Source organism: Hemiscyllium ocellatum, chromosome 6, assembly GCF_020745735.1.
Source record: "Hemiscyllium ocellatum isolate sHemOce1 chromosome 6, sHemOce1.pat.X.cur, whole genome shotgun sequence".
In the NCBI taxonomy this organism is placed as follows: Eukaryota; Metazoa; Chordata; class Chondrichthyes; order Orectolobiformes; family Hemiscylliidae; genus Hemiscyllium; species Hemiscyllium ocellatum.
Genome location: NC_083406.1, coordinates 88,959,974 through 88,979,509, shown reverse-complemented (window position 1 = coordinate 88,979,509; position 19,536 = coordinate 88,959,974). Strand labels below are relative to the sequence as shown.

The 19,536-nt window shown below is 39.7% G+C and overlaps 1 protein-coding gene across 2 annotated transcripts in view; it reads left to right on the top strand.

Annotated features, from left to right (window-relative positions):
- The window catches only part of LOC132816482 (high affinity cationic amino acid transporter 1-like), a 73,338-nt gene that overhangs the window by 14,273 nt on the left and 39,529 nt on the right, over positions 1-19,536 (top strand). The gene's annotated exons all lie outside the window — the stretch shown is intronic.

Below are 19,536 nucleotides of genomic sequence, written 5' to 3'. Positions count from 1 at the left end.
TATCAAATTACTCGAATCTCCCATGTTAATGAAAATAGATCAACTTTTTCAAATCTTTGTATTTATATTTTCTTATGTTTGGCAGCAACAATTGAAATCTGTGTTGTACCCTTTCTATTACTTTGACATCTTTCCAGTTCATGGTGCATAGAGCTGTGTACATGACCTACATCAGCATTCATTTATGGAATGCTTTCTTGTCAATAAAATGTTCTAACATACTTCGTCAGCATCTGATTTGGAACATATTAACACTGAGCAAAAGAGGGGAATATTAGGGTGAAAGACAAGAGCTGGATTTTAATAGACCCTTGAGGAAAATGAGACAGCGAGGTTTAAGGAGGAAATTCTAGAGCATAGAGCTCTGATTGCTGAAGGCATTACCACAAGGAATATATAAGAAACAGTCATTGGAGGATAGAGATTTCACAGTATTGACTGTAGAGATAGTAAGAGGCAGTACCACAAAATAAATTTAAAAAAGGATTAGAGATTTAAATTTGAAACCCCCAGTTGTAGCCATATGAAAGTTTGTCTGTAGATTTGCCATTGCATCTGACTTTCGAAAGTTGTAGTTATTGCCACGGGATCCAATACTCAATCCATTTGAGTGTTCCTTTCTGAGTTGCTGCTTTATTCTCCTTGTTTTCCTTCCTTCCTGATGTAAATATCCTCTCTATTTATTATTAACTCCTATTTGACCCAGCCACTTTGTCCCCCACAAAAGGAAATGGTTCTAATTACATTCACCATTGTATTCCCATTTACTTTTAAGAAGTTTTTCTTCATCAGTTTGGAGAGTCTGTATTGGCACAGTTCTGCCTGAAACACTAACTTAAGTTCTAGATTCCTTTCTACTTTTTTTTATTCTTGAAATATAATATTAAATTATTTATTGATCACTATTCTGTTTGAATAAAAATTTTGAAGTCCTTCATTGTACCTATGTTTCTAATCAACCTGTTCAGAGATGTTATAACGCACCCATAGAACAGATGGGACTTGAACCTAGGACACTAACCCTGTGCTACAAGAAGACTTTTAAGTCCTTCATTTACATTTGCATTTATCTATACAATATTCCAGTGAATCTGCTTTGTACTAATTCCAAACATCATCTGATGGTGTTAGGCATTCTAACATGCCCCCTGCATTATGTTGCATCCTCAGTGAATGCTTTGTAAGTTCTAAGTGTAGTTTCCCATTTATAATTATTTGTCATTTATTTAAATAAACAGAAAGTAACTTTACACTAAAGAATTTCTCCTCCTCATAGATAACTTGTACTTCTGCTCATTAGTTGATTTCCTTGTTCATAATTAATACAAGTCTTTTCATATTCCTGAACTTTGCAAGAGTTCTTGCTCAATCACTGCTGGAAAAGCGCAGCAGGTCAGGCAGCATCCATCATCAGGAATCAGGCTTATGCCCGAAACGTCGAATTTCTGTTCCTTGGATGCTGCCTGACCTGCTGCGCTTTTCCAGCAACACATTTTCAGCTCTGATCTCCAGCATCTGCAGACCTCACTTTCTCCTCCTTGCTCAATCAAACCTTTGAAAATATTATTTTGGCCTTGAAAGTTTCTTCCCTCATCATTTGTGTAATCTTAGGATGTTTCCTAGTTCATCCTGAGGTTTTATTTTCTAAATAAATAATGTATCTAAAATATTGATTGTATTCATCTTCATATTCACTTGGTCTTGCCCCCTCAACCACTGTAGAGTTCACGGCTGGTCTTATTAGTTTTGAACTTCAGTGTAAGGACATGATAAATAATTGCAATTTTCCATTTCTTTTAGGTAGAAGGTTTTCTCTGAACTTCTGGATTTTTCTTGTATTGCCATACGGTTGAATCTGTTAATGTTCTCATCATTGCTCTTTACCTTTTCTGATTTCTGCTTTAGTTCAATTTTGTGTTCTAGTCTTTGTGCTTTTTTTTTCTAGTCTGGTCATCATCAAGCAATTTGCCTAAGATTACCTGATGTCTCTCATCGATTTCATTGTTCATATCTGTTTTTTTAAAAAAATAGAACTTAGTGAAAAATGTCCATTTGGCTCAGAATATCTTCACTGATAAGTGTGCACCGTGTGTAAGGAAATGTAATAAAATAAATTTGTTGTTATTTTATTAACTAACACTGGCATTCACAGAGGGCGGTACGTATATGGAATGAGCTGCCAGAGGAAGTGGTGGAGGCTGGTACAGTTGTAACATTTAAGAGGCATTTGGATGGGTCTATGAATAGGAAGGGTTTGGAGGGATATGAGCCGGGTGCTGGCAGGTGGGACTAGAGTGGGTTGGGATATCTGGTCAGCATGGGCGGTTGAACCAAAGGGTCTGTTTCCATGCTGTACATCTCTATGACTCTACCTTTAAGCAGTTGAATTTTCTTCTCTTTATTCCTTTTCTGTCTTTTTATCTTTTTGCGAGTTGAAGGATTTGGTTGTCTGGTGATGGTTGTTACATTTTGTTCTAATGTTTATATTATTTTTGGAAATAGCCGAGTAGAGAATCGGAATTAAGGAGTTGCCCGTTTAAGACAAGTTGCTGAAATTTCTTGTCTGACAGTAATGAATCGTTGGGATTATTTACTTCAGAGGGCTGTTGATACTGGATCGCTAGGTATGTTCAAGGCGGAGATAGATTTTTAAATCGCTAAGACAACTGAGATTTACAGGGGAAAAGCAAGAAAGTGGAGTTGAGAATTCAGCTCAGCCAATGTCAGAATAGGGACATGATGATGGGCCAAATGGCCTACTTCTACTGCTGTGTCTTATACTTTTATCCATGCCTTCATCATTGCCAGAGTTGACTCTTCCAAACCCTTCCTAGTTGGCACATAGCAGATTCAGGATGCTATGATTCTCCTCCGGATACCATACCCTAACATCTGGCCTACGTTGCATGCATCTTCCCCTTGTTCAGTTCCCTTCCTGAACTTGCCATTTCCGATATTGTTCCTATATTGGTTCCTATATCTTCAAGGAGGAGAGAGGGATGCAGAGATTTAAAGACTGGACTTCAGAGCTGAGCACTCAGGTGGATGAAGGTAGAGTTGTCACCAATAGCGTGCTGAAATTGACGTGATGCAAGAGAAAGAGTGCGGAGATTATGGCGGGCCCTGTTACTTCAGAAGACTGCAGAGTACGGAAGTGAGTGCCCACAAGGGAATTGAAAAGGAGCAGGAGAGTCTGAAAATTGAAGGAAACTCTGCAAGCATTGAGGTGATGGGTTTGTGGCACAAGTTAGGTTCCGAGTTGCAAACTTTCATTCAGTTTAACTAATGTGAGGTTGTGAACACAAGAATAAGGAAAGGCCATTCTGCCAGTTGAGGCACCTCAGCTGTTTAGTATGACCATGGCTGATCAAACGCTTCAGTGCCTTTTACCTACACCAACCTTTTAACCCTTTATGCCATTGATAATCAAAAATGTATCAAGATCTACTGTAAATATACTCGGACCATCCTTCCACAGGTCCGATGGGGTAAAAAAAAATCCAAAGATTCATCACCCCCTGAGCACAAACCATTCTCCCCATCTTGGTCCTCTGATATTCTCCTTCATTTTAAATAATGATGTATAGTTTGAGTTTCCCCAATCATTACCCCCCAATTACTCTGTCCATCCATTCAGACATTTTGTTATTCCAATGACATCATCTTCCATTTCTCAAAATTCTGAGAATACCTGCCAAGTTTGCACAATCTCTCTCCATTGGACAGTCCTGAAGTCCTGGAAACAAATCTGGTGAATCTTTGTTTCATTCTACAGTGATAAAACGTTTTCTGAGATAAGGAGACAACTGCGCATATGTGTGGTCTAACAATCAGTCAATTGAAGCAAGAATCGTTTTCCTTCAGTTAGTACTTTGTACGGTCAACTTCTTATGAGGCAGTGTTACATTTACTCTCATCATTGGAGTAATTCAGTTGGATCATACAACACACAGGAAAGTCTCCAAACATTTGGATAACCTTATGAAAGTAAATAAAGAATGTTTGTAAAGCTTTGGAAAAACATTTACAATTTTTTTTAACCAATCCATGCCATTAGTTGTCAGCTTCCAGATTTAGAATTATCTTTCTGGTGATTTCTTGTTTAAAACTTTTTCCAAACTGTCTCTTTTGGCAGTTTTCAGCAACAGCACATTGGAAACCTTTACACTTTATCTTGTACTGAGCAATTATTGGAATATTAATTGGATGTTTTTATCTACTGATGATGTGGAGTGCCAGTGTTGGGCTGGGATGGATAAAGTCAAAAATCATATGACATTGGGTTATAGTCCAACAAGTTTATTTGAAACCACAAGCTTTCAGGGCCCTACTCCTTCTTCATGTAGCCAGTGAAGAAAGAGCTGGGCTCCAAAAGCTTGTGGTTTCCAATAAACCTGTTGGACTATAAACTCGGTATCATGTGATTTTTATTTACTGAGAGATATGCATGGGCAATTCTCCAATTTACTCGTAGCAATGCAATCGGCAATGTTTCATGTTGTTAATTGTGAAAGAATGATCTTAAGAAAAATATGTTGGATAATTGACTAAATTATATACCTTCTTGGAATTTAGCCTGCCTCTTCAATGTAAGAGAGTGCTGTCGAAATTAGAGATGCTTTGAGTCTTACAGCATAGAAACAGACCCTTCAGTCCAACCAGTCCATGCTGATCATAATCCCAAGCTAAAGTAGTCCCACCTGCCTGCTCCTGGCCCATATCCCTTCAAACCTTTCTATTCATGTACTTATCCAAATGCCTTTTAAACACTGTCATTGTATCTGCATCCACCACTTCCTCAGGAAGTTCGCTCCACATGCGAACCACCTCGGGGTAAGAATTTCATACCCACAGGGTGGTTCATGTGTGGAGTGAACTTCCTGAGGAAGTGGTGGATGTGGATACAATGACAGTGTTTAAAAAGCATTTGGATTAGTACATGAATAAGAAAACTTTGAAGGGATATGGGCCAGGAGCAGGCAGGTGGGACTAGTTTAGCTTGGGATTATGGACTGGTTGGGCTGAAGGGTCTGTTTCCTTGCTGTATGATTTGAGGCATCTCTGTAATTTGGACAGCTAGCCTTTTTATGTCGTTTATAAATCTCTCCTCTCACCTTTTTAAAAATATGCCCCCTACTCTTGAAATTCCCCATCCTAGGGTTTTATGGAATAATCTGTAGATCATTATACATGAAATGCCTTGGAGCAGACCAGATGTCATCTGGCAGTAAGCTAGGCAGAAACCACACAGGTCTTTGTGACTTAGAATAGCTCATGCTTTAAGCCATTCATGAAAGCTAACTTTATCAGTATTGCAGGTGCTGAGCTTGATGACACCTTCCTTTTGATAGAAGCTTATCCTCGCTCTTGTCTTGTTCATTGCCAGAGAGGTTTTTGAATGTAGCTATTGATTTGGTGTAAGTTATATAATGTCATCATTGAGGTAGATGATTAAGAGATTAACAAGGACAGGTTTCAAAACTATTCATCCACCTAAACCTACAACGTTTCCACAAAGAGAACTTGAAAATTAGTTGATGGAGAGTTAATCCATCGACGAAATGTGCCACTATTTGGATTCCATTTCTGGAATGATCACAAATGACAGTTGCTGAAAAGTTTGTCTGTAGGATTTCCATCCTTACCCTAAATGCTCAATAAACACACAACAACAGTTTAGTTGAATGTCCTTTTGAAATGATTTGAAGGTGCCGGTGTTGGACTGGGGTGTACAAAGTTTAAAAAATCTCACAATACCAGGTTACAGTGATGCTTCTTAATCAGGTGATTGTGACAATCACCTAACGAAGAAGCAGTGCTCCAAAAGCTAGTGCTTCCAAATAAACCTGTTGGACTATAACCTGGTGTTGTGTGATTTTTAACTTTGTCCTTTTGAAAGTTTGCATTCTTTCAGTTATCAACCCCAGGATATGCCTTTTACAAAGTCTGAACATTACCTAGTGCCTTCAATACAGGTTTGTAGTCAATTCAAAAGATTATAGAAGAATTAGTGTCTCGTGTCAGTAGTAGGAAAATGATCAAACAACTTAAGGGAAACCTTGTTATTAAAACTATAGAGGTCATAATAGTTTGTCAAAGTAGCTTGGAAGCATTAAGTCATGATTCATAAATCTGCTGGAATTCTGAGGGGTCAGGAGTAAATCTGGGGACAAGCTTGCTCCGGTCCTTAGATTTAATTATGATTTTTTTCGAAGCCTTTTGGTAATGTTCCAGATTTGCATTTTTAAATAATATTAAAGTACGTGTAATTAATAACTAATGAACTGGTTGAATATGAAAGAAACTTTGAAATAGTAGACAGTGGGAAATTTTACCAATCCTGTCTGAGATGAGTGACTTATGTTTTTCCAGAGTTTGTTCTGTGCGAACAATATCACATTTGCTATGGTAACAGGCCATACAGTCAGGGGAGATTAGTAGCATTCATGGGATTCTGAGTAAAGAGGATTGTGGAATGAATTTTAATGTGGGCAAGTGTAAGACTTCACATGTTGATATGAGTGTTATGAAATATTTTGACAGATGTTGACTGCCAATGAGAAGAGATCACATTTAATCAGAAAGTAAAATTGACAGCGGTTTGAAATAGGTGGTCAGATCTTATTCAAATTTCTGTTTTTAGATTAAAGTTGTGTCTTGGGTTTAATTGATCAGTTTGTGAAATTGTTCAGCCACATTGAATTCATTGCCAACAAAACAAGTATCAAGGATGTGCTTTGCATGTTTAATTTTTGGAATGATTTACTTAATCCCCAGTGTTTCTTGTTGGTAAACATATTTTTCAGTATTGCGTTCTGTTCTTGGCATTCTTACTATCCAAAGTACAATAGTCAATTGGAGTGGGTGCAAAGAGTTGGACTAAGAATATCCCAGGTCTTAAAGCTGGGTCATGATTAGTATTGTCACGAGAAATATTGGCATAACATAAAAGATGTATGCTGTCCACTTGTGTATGAAGTTTTAAGAGAAAGTGTAAATCCTTCTGGAAACCATTTGACAACACTGATGCAAGATTCTATATAGTTGCGGAATAGGCCTAATGTAATGAAAACAAGGAGCTTTTGGGTATTGCAGGTGGTTTTGTGGTTATTTTGGGTTCCTGCCTGTTCATAATTGAAGAGTGACAAATGTGCCTCCTGTGAGAGGAGGGAAACAGAGCGGTAGCTGGGACTGTGTCCATCACCAACTGTGGTGAGATATGTGAAACATAATCTATTCTAGCAATGTTTCATGAAAAGTTGTACAACTGGAGAATTTGTATCTACATTAGAGGGTAAACAGAATTCAGTTAAACAACTCTTCTGAAAGATGAAAACTCTCTCAATATTGTGTTACTTCTGTTCTCCATGGTGGGGGCGTGGTTTTGGTGGAGAGAGAGTAGGTGTTCGTGATGCAAGCGGAACTGTGCCTCTTGCAAAGCAGTTATCGCAGAGCCCAAATTGATGGCTGAATGAAGAAAGATTTACAAATGAGCTTCTAAAGGAAGTTTTTTTTTGATATTTTCAAAATCCACCAAATACTTATTTTTGATTGCTTGAAAACCATTGAGTTTGAAGTCACTCACTGCATTTATAGTTTCTCTCCTTGAGATGATTCGGTAGTTGGTTGACTTTGCAGTCCCAGTAGGGAATTGGATTGAAGACACCTGGAAATTCTGGCATGTGCGTCGGCGGAGCCTCCTCACAGAAGAGAATTTCCCTAACGGGCAAAAGAATGTTTAACATTTTTTGCATTTTAAAATATTATTTGCTGCACAAACACACCCTTCTGGCAAGTGATGAAAGGTGTAATTTCTAATACAAGGCAAAGGATTCAATTTTAATTTCTGTAACCTCATCAGCTGTTCATAGAAATTACATAGAATATGCAGTGCAGAAGCAATCCATTTGGCCCAATCACTTCATACTAGCATTAATTTTGTACTTAAATCACCATCCATACTTCCTCATCTAGCTGTCAGCATACTGTTTATCTGGCTTTCTCAGAAATGTATCTATACCGTTCACCTCCACCAGTGTCTGTGGTAGCGGGTTGCGGATTCTTTCCATTCTTTGGATTTCTCTGTGAATATCTTCTATTGGTGCTCTCTTAAGTACTGTTTTTTTCCCACAACGGAGTTATTCTCTGTATCCCCTCCATGAGGAGCTTTAAATGTTCTAAAAACCTCTCAACCCATCCTAACCAAAGAGACCCTACTGGTTCATCCTTCCCTGATACTGCCTCGTGTTTCTGGTGCTGTGTGTCATTGTAACCATAATGTGGAGATGCTGGTATTGCACTGGGGTGGACAAAGTTAAAAATCACACAATACCAAAGTCCACTAGCTACCTGACGAAGGAGCAGTGCTCTGAAATAAACCTGCTGGGCTACAACCTGATTTTGTGTGATTTTTAATTGTATCATTGTAGATCTCCTCTGCATTGTCTTACATTCTTATTGATGAATGATTTGTTTATTGTCACACATCTTGAAGATACAGTGAAAAGTATGATATGATGACCAGAATTACGCACTGTACTCCCAAGTGCGGTCTATCTGAGTGGAAGTACAAGTCTAATAACTTCTCCACAAAATCCCCTCGAAGTAAATTCTTGTGATTGGTTTGTTTTGTTCTGTGGCCTTTCATTTGCAGATTTGTACTCCCAGATCCTGTTGTTCCTTTAAATTCTTGCTTTCCAAGTAATATTTGATTTCTTTGCTTCTTGCACTTCTGAGCTGAAATCATCATATACCGATTATGCAGGTTTATTGATGTTTTGTAATTTGTGCTGTCCTTCTTAATACTATCTGTCTCCAGGTTCAGATGGCTCTCTTTATATTTAAATTCCAAGTATAATACAAGGAGGGAGATTTGCTTTTGGATACATTGTCAGTTACAGCAGATACAAAAAGTCAGCAAATTAGCTATTTTGTTTTGCATTAGCAGTACAGTGATCTCCAGATAGACATGTTCATATGCAGTTTTTATGAATCTGTAAAGAAATGACCAAGTTTTTGTGCATGGTAGTAGGTAAAACCTTTTGAAGAATAATATCAGAACACCGCATTCAGCAATTAGAGTTGGATTTACTTAGACTCTTCCACGGAGTCATACAAAGAATGGTACTGGGACTGGAGGGTTTGAGTTGTAAGCAGTTTATAACTGGAGCTTAGGAAGCTGAGGAATGACCTTGTCGAGGTTTATAAAAATCATGAAGAGCATAGGCAAGATGGATAGCAAAGGTCTTTTCCCTAAATTGGGGAATTCAAAACTAGAAGGTATAGTTTTAACGTGAGAGGGGAAAGATCTAAAAGTGACCTGAGGGACAGTGTTTTCACACAGTGGGTAGTCTGTGTATGGAATGAACTACCAGAGGAAGTGGGAGATGCAACATTTCAAAGGCATTGGACAAGTACATGAATAGGAAAGGCTTAGGGGGATATGGGTCAAATGCAGGTAAATGGGATTAGCTTACTTTGGGGAATTTTGGTCAGCATGAACAAGTTGCGCCAAAGGGCTTCTTTCCATGCTCCTGTGGTTAATGTTTCAAGGTGTTGAACTGAAATGTTGTCAAGCACAAGTTGCACAGAACCAAAGAAAAATGGGTGAGAAAAAACTGGTCAGAAGTGTTTATTTTTAAACTAGGTTTTGTAAAGGGCCAGGAGCACAAAGTAGTAGAGTTGTAGGGATTTAAGGAGGGAATTCCTGAGTGATGGCCTAACCAGCTGAAGGAGCAATTGTCACTGGTGCAGCAAGTTCACAGAATTGTCAAGGTGCTGTCCAGTTTGTTGTGTTTGCACCCTGAATAATTATAACTTGATGTACAGACTGTTCTGTTGTGGTGCACATTTCATCAGCATGAATTGGCAGCAATGTTATTGATAAATTGTGAACATGGTTTGGATAACTTCAAAGTGTGTACTGAATGGGTATAGCAATTTTCAATTAGAGGTCTGCTACAGAGCGATTTTTCTATAACAGTTTTCCATAGCAAGGTTGCAGAGGAACACAATTGTCGCATTATAGCAGAATGACCAGTATTTGTCTTGCCTTTTCCTCTTAACCTGAGCAATGTTTCAATTTAAATAATTAGCCATTGTCCTTGTGAATGCTTCAATTGAACCTGTCTCCACCATTTTTCCAGACCCTAATTACTTGCTGGGTGAATAAATTAATGTTTTTTTCTTCCAATCTATTTGTTGCTTTGCACATTATACCTCTTGTTCTGAATCCTTTTGTGTCAAGGAGTAGTTTCTCCCCCTCTCTGCCTTGTCCAGACCTGTCATGATTTTGGAAGCCTCTTTCGACTGCCCTTGCCACGAGAAACTGTCTCAACTTCTTTAAAGTTTCTTGCAACTAAACATCCCTGGGGTCATTCTCATAAACCTTTTGTGCACTCTTTGCTGTGTTCATATTCTTCCTAAAGCATTGTATGCACAACTTTATGCCATACTCCAGTTGGAGTCTAAAAGTGCACAATACTAGTTCAACATAATCTCTTTGCTCCTGTGATCTGCTCCTATGTGCAGTTTAATATAGCATGCAATATTGCGAGCTTTAATTGCTAACTCTACCTGTCCTGCTACCTTCAGTGACTTATGCATGTGCATTCCTGTGTGTCTCTGCTCTTGCACATCCTTTCTTACAATGTATCTACATGTTGTTGCTGCTAAAATATGTCATCTTATTCCCCTCTACATTCAACTTCATCTAACATCTATCTGCCCAACTGGTCATGTGAAAGTTAGATTAATGTGCTTCACAAGGTGGGCACACTGTGACAGAGGTTAAAGTCGAATAAGTTTACTTCTTGGCCTGATGTTGCTTACAGTTTCTGTTCAGTGGCCTTTTAATTTTCCAGACTTTCTAGGCATCCATAGATCCTCTTACAGGCAGGCATGAATCCCTCATAGGTTGTGTCACTTCATTAGGTTAATGTACCACAATAAAGCCCTATTAATTCCATAATCATCTGAACGGTTAAAACAATGATCAAAATACTTTTTATTTTTTTAAAAATCCTCAATTTCCCTGTCTGTTCAGACCCAGGTAAACAGAGAGCATGCAGCTAACAGAAATGGCTGTTTATTCCAAATAAATTCGAGCAACAGCTAAACAATTATGAAGTGTCGACATATAACTCGAGTTGAAACACTAACCACCTTATTAAATTCCTCCTACGTATACCCATATAGCCAGACAAAAAGCATTGGTGTTGAGAGTGAAGGGGAAAAAATATGGCAAAGTAGTTCAGTTGTTCCAATTCACTGCTTGTCAAGACTTGCTGTTCTTGGATCCCATTTCCCACAGGATGAGTTTACTTCTTGGCCTGATGTTGATCACTTTCTGTTCAGTGGCTTTTTAATTTTCCAGACTTTCTAGGCATCCACAGGTTCTCTTACAGACAGCCAAGAGAATCTCTTATTTTCACCTTTTTTTACAGGAGACAGTGACGAGTTCACAGATTAGTAAGTCTCTGACTTATTGGATAAAAGCATCACTTACAGAAACTGGTGGGGGAAGATAACTGGTTTCCTACAGCCACAAGGTATCTTCTACTGCAGAGAGACACACCACCTCCCCTCCTGGGGTCCAAAGGCTTCTGCCAGTATCATTGACACCCACAAGTTGTTTAGCTAGCTAGGAGCCAGCCATGTTGTAGTTGGTAGGGAGGTGGCCTTTATCGTCCACAGCTGACTGCAAGTCAGTTACTTGTTGCCGGCTGAATTTGTGCATGTCCCTTGCTGCCAGTCCATCTGCAGCCAGCATCTTTTACTGCTTGAACAAAACAACAATGCAAACACCACTAGCAATGAGTTTCTGTAACTTCTTTTTAAACAGTACAGCAATCCTTTCCATGTTCTTTTAATTTTAGAAACACCTCTTTCTCGATTGAGTTTGCAATCAAAAATACAAAATCGTAAGGTATTGTCTGTGCGTTTGCAATTCAGACCTTAACGTAACCAGATTTTAACTGTTTATAAAAAAAATTACAATATCTGTTGAGGTCCAAACTTGTTAAATGAAACCGAGTGAGACTGGTTCCAGAAGCAGGGTTTTGAGGCAAGGAGCTGCAAGGGATCCTGATCTCTGTCATTAGCGACTTGTTAAGATTTGTATTTTTCTGATGTAACCAAAGGGAACAAGAAACTGAAGATTTCTGAGCAGCGGTTTCCTCACTGAGTCTTGCCCAAGAGAAGTTAAAGAACAGCCGCACTTTTAATGTAGGAGTTACTGAAAGTGTCCTCTGCAAGTGAGGAACTAGCTCACCAAATTGAGCAAGGTTTTTAGGCCAAACTGATCTTTTCTCAATATGTTTCAGGAGGTTGCTCTGATATTGTAAGCACTACTTCACTTCCTGTTTAAAAGCAGGTCTGCGCCGTGTCAGTAACTATAAAGGGGGCAACTGTCCAGTTAGGAGGATATAGCTGTTGGTGATCCATTAATCAGGTGGCCAATGCAGCATTAGCCAGGTCAAAAGGTTGATAACCATTGACAACAACCCTCAAAACGAAGAAGCACTGGGGTCTGCTACAATACCTGCCTTCTGTTAAAGACTATCTTAACTGCATCTGTGTTGCCATCTGGGTGGATCAGGGTGAGCCAGGATGGTAATCAACTTTAAGGGTTTCACTTTTCGCAATGTGAGCCTTGTGTCATTTGAAGAGAGTCAGCAAAAATGCAATATGTCCTCTTCATCATTGTTCTTAATGCTTAGTTGGAATAACTCTAACCAAATACAGTTTGAGAGATGGGCAAGGAGTTAGTGAAGTGATTTTGTATCTATCCTGCACTGGAGGGGTTGGTTACTCCCCCCACCAAGCTATAGTCACACTACAGCCAACAAAATGTCAGGGCACTATCATCTTATATTGTGAGAAAAGTATTCTGTCACCGTCACCATCCACACCTCTGTGGTGGGGACAACTTTTTATAGAATCCCCTGCAGTATGGAAGCAGACTCATTGGGTCCACACCAACTCTTCAAAGAGCATCTCGCCCTATACCCTGACCCTGTAACCCCACATTTCCCATGGCTAATCCACTTGGCCTGAACACTCTGGGATTGAGAGAGAAAATAGAGCACCTGGAGGAAACCCATGCAGACGTGGGGAGAATGTGCGAACTCCACACAGTCGCCCAAGGGTGGAATCAAACCTCGATCCTGTTTGGCAGCATTGCTAACCACAGAGTCACCATACCACCCCTTGTCCTCTTCTTCCAGCCATGTTCCAAATCCAGCACAATGTGTTGACGTTCTGTCAGTGCAATCTCCTTGTAAGGGATGCATTAATCCTATGAGGATACTCAGGGTAACTGTCGGTGCTTAAGTAGAAGAGGGGTGGGTGACCTTCTGCGAATGGAATCAGCCAGCCGCTCCACCAGTAGAGACAGGTGTTAAAATTGCATCTTCAGAGTGTGCTGCATGTCTTGGATGCCCACCAGTGCAAACTGATCCGGAGGTATGAGTAACATGCATTTAGAAAGAGTCTTCTGTTCCTTGTATAGTGGATGCTGAGAACTGAAACAGCCTGCAAATAAATTCATTTGTCTGATCTAAATATTGGCAACAATAATGTAATAACTTCTGTGACTGGGTGGCAGGAGAATTTGAATAATGTGTTTTTCCATAATTCTATCCTTGCTCTGCTATTTGTAATGAGCACTCAGCATGCTCTTGTTTTGTTGCTGTCTGGCAGTGTTTCCTGTCTCTACCAGACTGGCTATTGATTGGTTTATAGTTGAAACACCCCTACCTTGCCCACTTTTTAAATCTGGTTGATCCTGCGTCACAAGTGAGCAGATAAATCATGCAGCAGTAATGTAGAATCTTCTAGGTGTGTAATGTTGTTTAGACGAGATCAGATTAAATTCCTGGCTATTTTAAATCTCTTTGAGCTTCAAAGGTTGTTGTAATGCCATGAGTACATCTGTTTGAAATGCAGTGCTTATATATAGATTTTCCACATTTGATTCCAGCAAGTTTCATAAGCTGTTGTGTTGTGTCAATGTATCCTTTGCTGTTCAACTTTGTAAATGTATTACCTTAGAATCAGTTATATTGCAGTATCTTTTACCTGTACATGTGGGAGCTTCCTATTCTTGAAACACATTTATCAACAAATGGTACTCAATTTGAACTCTCTTCCAAGGATTAGTGCACTCAATCTGAATTACACTTTATAGTACAACTCTTTTGGCTTTGAACAGAAGCTAAAATTGCTGGAGGAACTCAACAAATTGAAGAATCCAAAGTGAAGAAGGACTCAAAAGGTTAACTCCACTTCCTGTCCTGAGATACTGTCAAACCTACTGAGTTTCTCCAGCAACCTCTGCTTTTCACCTCAGATTTCCAGCATTTGCAGCTGGTAGTTTTATTTTGGCTTTTAACAAGATTATTCCATCTGCCTTTGTATGTTGTGTACTTTTTCTGCTTGGCCACTCTGATTTGTGTCATTAATCTGGTTCGCTGGTGTTTCTGTTGTGGTTGTGGTGCTGTTGAAACTTGAGGAAACATCCAGCAATAAAGTTGTATGCTTGCGAAAACTGAAAATGAAGAACAACCACCCAATTGAGATTTGTTTAGTTTTCTTTTCAATTTGTTTTTACCTTGTAGCTAGTAAAATTCTCAGCCTTTTACATTTAGATAAGAGAGGCCATCCTAAAGTGCAACAGTTTTCGGCTTCAATCATAACTGGCAACTTACTGATTTGGTTTTTGCTTGTGAAGTTTTTACTGTGTTGGATTTGAAATTTTGATTTTTATGTGACAGACTTTTGTTTCATTGGGTTTACACACACACCTTCCACAGGAGCAGGAGGAATTACATCAATATTAATAAGAACGCCTTATCTGCTGGCAGCTCAATATTGGGAAGGTTTGATACCAAGTTACTGCCAGTTATATTTTTCTTTTCAAAAAAAAGGTCAAACTTTGCAAGAGAGCAGGTACAACTCAGTGAGCACTTCTAACTCTGAGTTGAAAGGTCATTGATTTAACCTCGCTCCTGAGATCTGAACACTAGGTCCAGGCTGGTGCTTCATTATGAAAGAGACTTTTATCGAGGCTGTCTCTTCATTCCTGGGTAGGTGTAAAAGATACTGTGTCACTCTTCAAAGAAGTGCAAATGGTGTTGTGACCAATGGTGTGGTGCTGTTTGAGGGGCCTTGGTGTATGCAAATTGACTGCCATGCTTCTAATATTATAACAATTCCAACATTTCCCAAAAAAATGTTCCTGACTTGTTATGAAGTGTTTTGAGGAATGCTGGCCTTATGAAAAAGATACCATATAAATACAAGCCTATTCTTTTGTCTGAAGCAAGTGTTAGACTCCTGTTTGGTATGTGTGAATTGTGTACCATCAGGAGGACATGCCTAGCTTGCCCTTGAATTACCTTTGCCATGAGCTTAGTGTTCAGTAACTTTGCTAAAACCTGGACATGGGAGCAGCAGTTTCATTGGCTGATAATACTGGTAAGGGAGTTCTTCTCAGAAGTCTGTTCTATGTTAATGAAGATGGTGAGAATTGTGTGTCTGCACTGCTCTTGGAATCCACTCTCCTTGTTCGTTGTGGGTGACTCTATTGTGGAAGTTGGCAATTTTGGAAAAGGATCCCTCCTTTCAAAATGAGCATAAAAGTTGTTTAGATTAAGAGGGCTGAGTGTAAATCCAGGCATTCCATCCCTGAGTATGCGATAGTTCAATTTTTTTTTTCTCTCTCCCTAGTCTCTCTTCATATACAGTGCTGATAGTTGGACTTTGAACATTTTTCTGCACATTACATCTGTTTTGCAAGATAGTAGTAAATTCAAGGCAGTGTGGTGGCTCAGGGTTTAGAAGAAAGCCCACATTTTGTTCCTTGGAAAATTGCAGAAACATCAGGAATCTGTATTGATATCAGAGATACCACACTGATATACAAACCACTCAAATACAGAACCGGAAATACCAGGAAACAGAGAAACACAAATACCAGGCGAGACAGACAACCATTGCTTCACTGGAGGTTCACCTCGCGAGGTGATAAAACATCTGCAGAAAACTACGTCAGCTCAGCAAACTAATCTAGGACCTCATTTCTCATTGAGTGCACTGTTGCAGTCACCCTTTCGCAGCAAATGAGTGGAAATAAGCTGACAAAAAAAGTTCTCATTATGCTATAAATATCATCTAAATATAGTACCTTTAATGTATTACAGCGTGGCAGAAAGGAATAGCCTGGACAGCCAAACAAAACCAGTAAGGAACAGATCACCTAGTAAGAGACATGTTTTAATGTGCATAAGGCTGAAGGCAATCATTATGTTGGCAAGACCTGAAATCCAGCCTGGACTCAGTCCCAAGATTGCCAGTTTTGATGTGCTGTTCACACAGCACACTAAGTTTATAGTTACTGCAGAAAAAAAAGACTTTCTGCTCCTTTTGTAAAACTTTTATTTTGTTGCGAAATATAAAACTTTTGCACTATGCTAACATGTCAACGGTATGTCCCAAACGTCTTTAAAGTAGAATAGAATCTCTACAGTGTGGAAGCAGGCCATTTGGCCCATCAAGTCCACGCCGACCTCTGAAGAGCATCCCACCCAGACCCTATCCTATCCCTGAATTTTCCATGGCTAGCACACCTAACTTACATATCCCTGAACACTAGGTAATTTAGCATTGCACTGTGGGAGGAAACCAGATTACCAGGCAGAAACCATTGCAGATACTGGGGGAATGTGCAAACTCCACACAGGCAGTCACCCGAGAGTGGAATCAAACCGGGGTCTATTACACAGTGAGGCAGCAGTACTAACCACTGCACCACTGTGCCATCCTGAATGTTGACAAAATTTGGTGAGATCCAAATTGCTGGATGCCTGGAGATCACCCTGGCACTGGTTTAAAACTGATGCTGGGAAATGAGAACTCATAGCCACAAATCACTAGATCTCTGGTGGCAGCTTCCTCCAGCATTGCTAGTGAGTACATCACCACTGCTTTTTAATCTGCAGGCAAAGTTTCTGATCTAAATTCCGTGCTTTCCTGCCTGATTTGGGATTAGAACAGGGTAAAATGCTGTTTTAATGCCTTTTTACCATATTTTTTCTTATTTCCCCTCCCTTCCAGCCCTATATAGGTTTAGGGTGAGATAGGAAAGATATAAAAGAGACCTAAGAGGCAACTTTTTCACACAGAGGGTGGTATGTATATGGAATGAGCTGCCAGAGGAAGTGGTGGAGGCTGGTACAGTTGCAACATTTTAAGAGGCATTTGGACGGATGTATGATTAGAAAGGCTTTGGAGGGATATGGGCCAGCTGCTGGCAGGTGGGACTAGATTGAGTTGGGATATCTGGTCGGCATGGATGGGTTGGACCGAAGGGTTTGTTTGCATGCTGTACATTTCTATTATTCTATGACTCTAATTATCCTGCTGACATTCACCGTCAAGGTTTTCAGTATGAATTAAGTATTAAAATGCACAGTAAGTCAGGCAATGTCTGTGAAGGGGAAAATGGTGTGAGAAATAAGATTTATTAGGGATCTGAGGGACAATGTTTTCACCTACAGGGTGGTTCGTATGTGGAATGAACTGCTAGAGAAACTGTGAGATGCAGGTACAACGTTTTAAAGATGTTTGGACAGGTACACGAATAGGAAAAGTTTAGAGGGACATGGACCAACTTTAGGCAGATGGGATTAGTTTAGTTTGGGAAACTTTGGTCGGCATGGATGAGTTGGACCAAAGGGTCTATTTCTGTGCTGTATGACTCTGACTGTAACTGAATTGATGTTTCGGTCAATGACCTTTTTGTCAGTGAATCGACCTGAATCATGAATTATTTCTCACTTTACACAGATGCTGCTTGACCCCCTGAGTATTTACTGCATTTGCTGCTTTTAATTTAGATATCTGCGCTATCTGCGCCTTCTGAACAATAGCTGACTGGGCATGCTCCCAAAGTTATAAGTAGCACCCATGAAACCTGGGACAAAAACAAAATAGGTAGTGCATCTAATCTTTCACCTAATTCACCTAGGAGGCTTCGAGCTTCAGTATTTGGAAATAGAATAATGTTCAGTATATCTTTCCTGTATTGGAGCCATATGTTTCACCACTATTCCCTCTGTTTGCCCAAAAGAGAGCGAGAGCATGACCCTCTGATAGTTTAATCTGCTAATCAGACCTCTTCTGGACACTTTTTTTTGTGTTTGTTTACTTGTTGAAAATGTGTTGCTGGAAAAGCGCAGCAGGTCAGGCAGCATCCAAGGAGCAGGAGAATCGACGTTTCGGGCATGAGCCCTTCTTCAGGATTCCTGAAGAAGGGCTTATGCCCGAAACGTCGATTCTCCTGCTCCTTGGATGCTGCCTGACCTCCTGCGCTTTTCAGCAACACATTTTCAGCTCTGATCTCCAGCATCTGCAGTCCTCCCTTTTTCTCCTGTTGTTTACTTGTCCCATTACCACCCTGTCAGGCCCTGCCCATTCACAATTTAATCTCGCTCTTCTTTCGTCTGACCACATTGCTCTTTTTTGGTTTGTTTTTTCCCCATTCCTTTCACGCGGGCAAAACCAATTGTTTCTAGTTTTTCCCATTCTGTGAGGTCATTGATCTGAAGTGTTTCTTTTCGTTTCCTGTTTCCAAGGATGCAACCAGGCCAACCGAATAATTCTGTTGTTTTCAGTTTTTATTTCAGTATCTGAAAGGATGGCTTATGTTTCCATAAGGGGTTCCTGACCGTACACGAGCCAGTGCATTCGGCTTATTCTCAGAATTACAAAATCTGTAATACAGTTTTTGTTCAGTTTAATTTGGTGTCATATTTCTCAATAATTGGGCAGTGAAGTAATTGACACTTAACCAGTTGGAACTGGCTGATTCTGGTAATCGTCCCCTGATATTTAAATTGTTTGTATGTGAATCATGTGCACTTATTGTAATGCCAGCCAGTAGGTGGAGATACAGGTATTTATTATATTACTTGTTTGTTGTCAAAACTAGTGCACTGACTGTTCCAACCCATATCAACTCATTCAAAGAATAAAAAATGTCGGTTCAGATTTGCTTCTTTAATGTCCAAGCCTTTTACTTTTGCACTTCTGGCAAGACTTTGGAGCACGTCGCTTTCTAATTTCCATAAGAAACAAAAGCAGGAGAAGTTCAACCCCTGAAAGCTGCCCTGTCCATTAATATGGCTGATCTGCCTTTGCATCTCTGTTTTAAATGAGTGTTTCTTATTCTATAACTGTGCTCCTAGTTCAAGATATTCCCGCTGGTGGAAACACCTAATCATCTACCTTTTATGACATGAACATTGGGGGATAGTAAATAGTGAGGAGCATAGTTACAGGTGGATATTGATGGGCTGGTCAGAGGCAAGTAGAATTTAGTCTGGATAAGTGTGAAGTGATGCACTTGGAGAAGGCTAACAACGCAAGGGAAAACACGAACAGTAGGAAGCAACAAGGATTCGAGGGATTGGGTGTGAATGCCCACTGTTCCCTTACAGCTGGATGAAGTGATTAAGAGGTACATGGGATACTTGA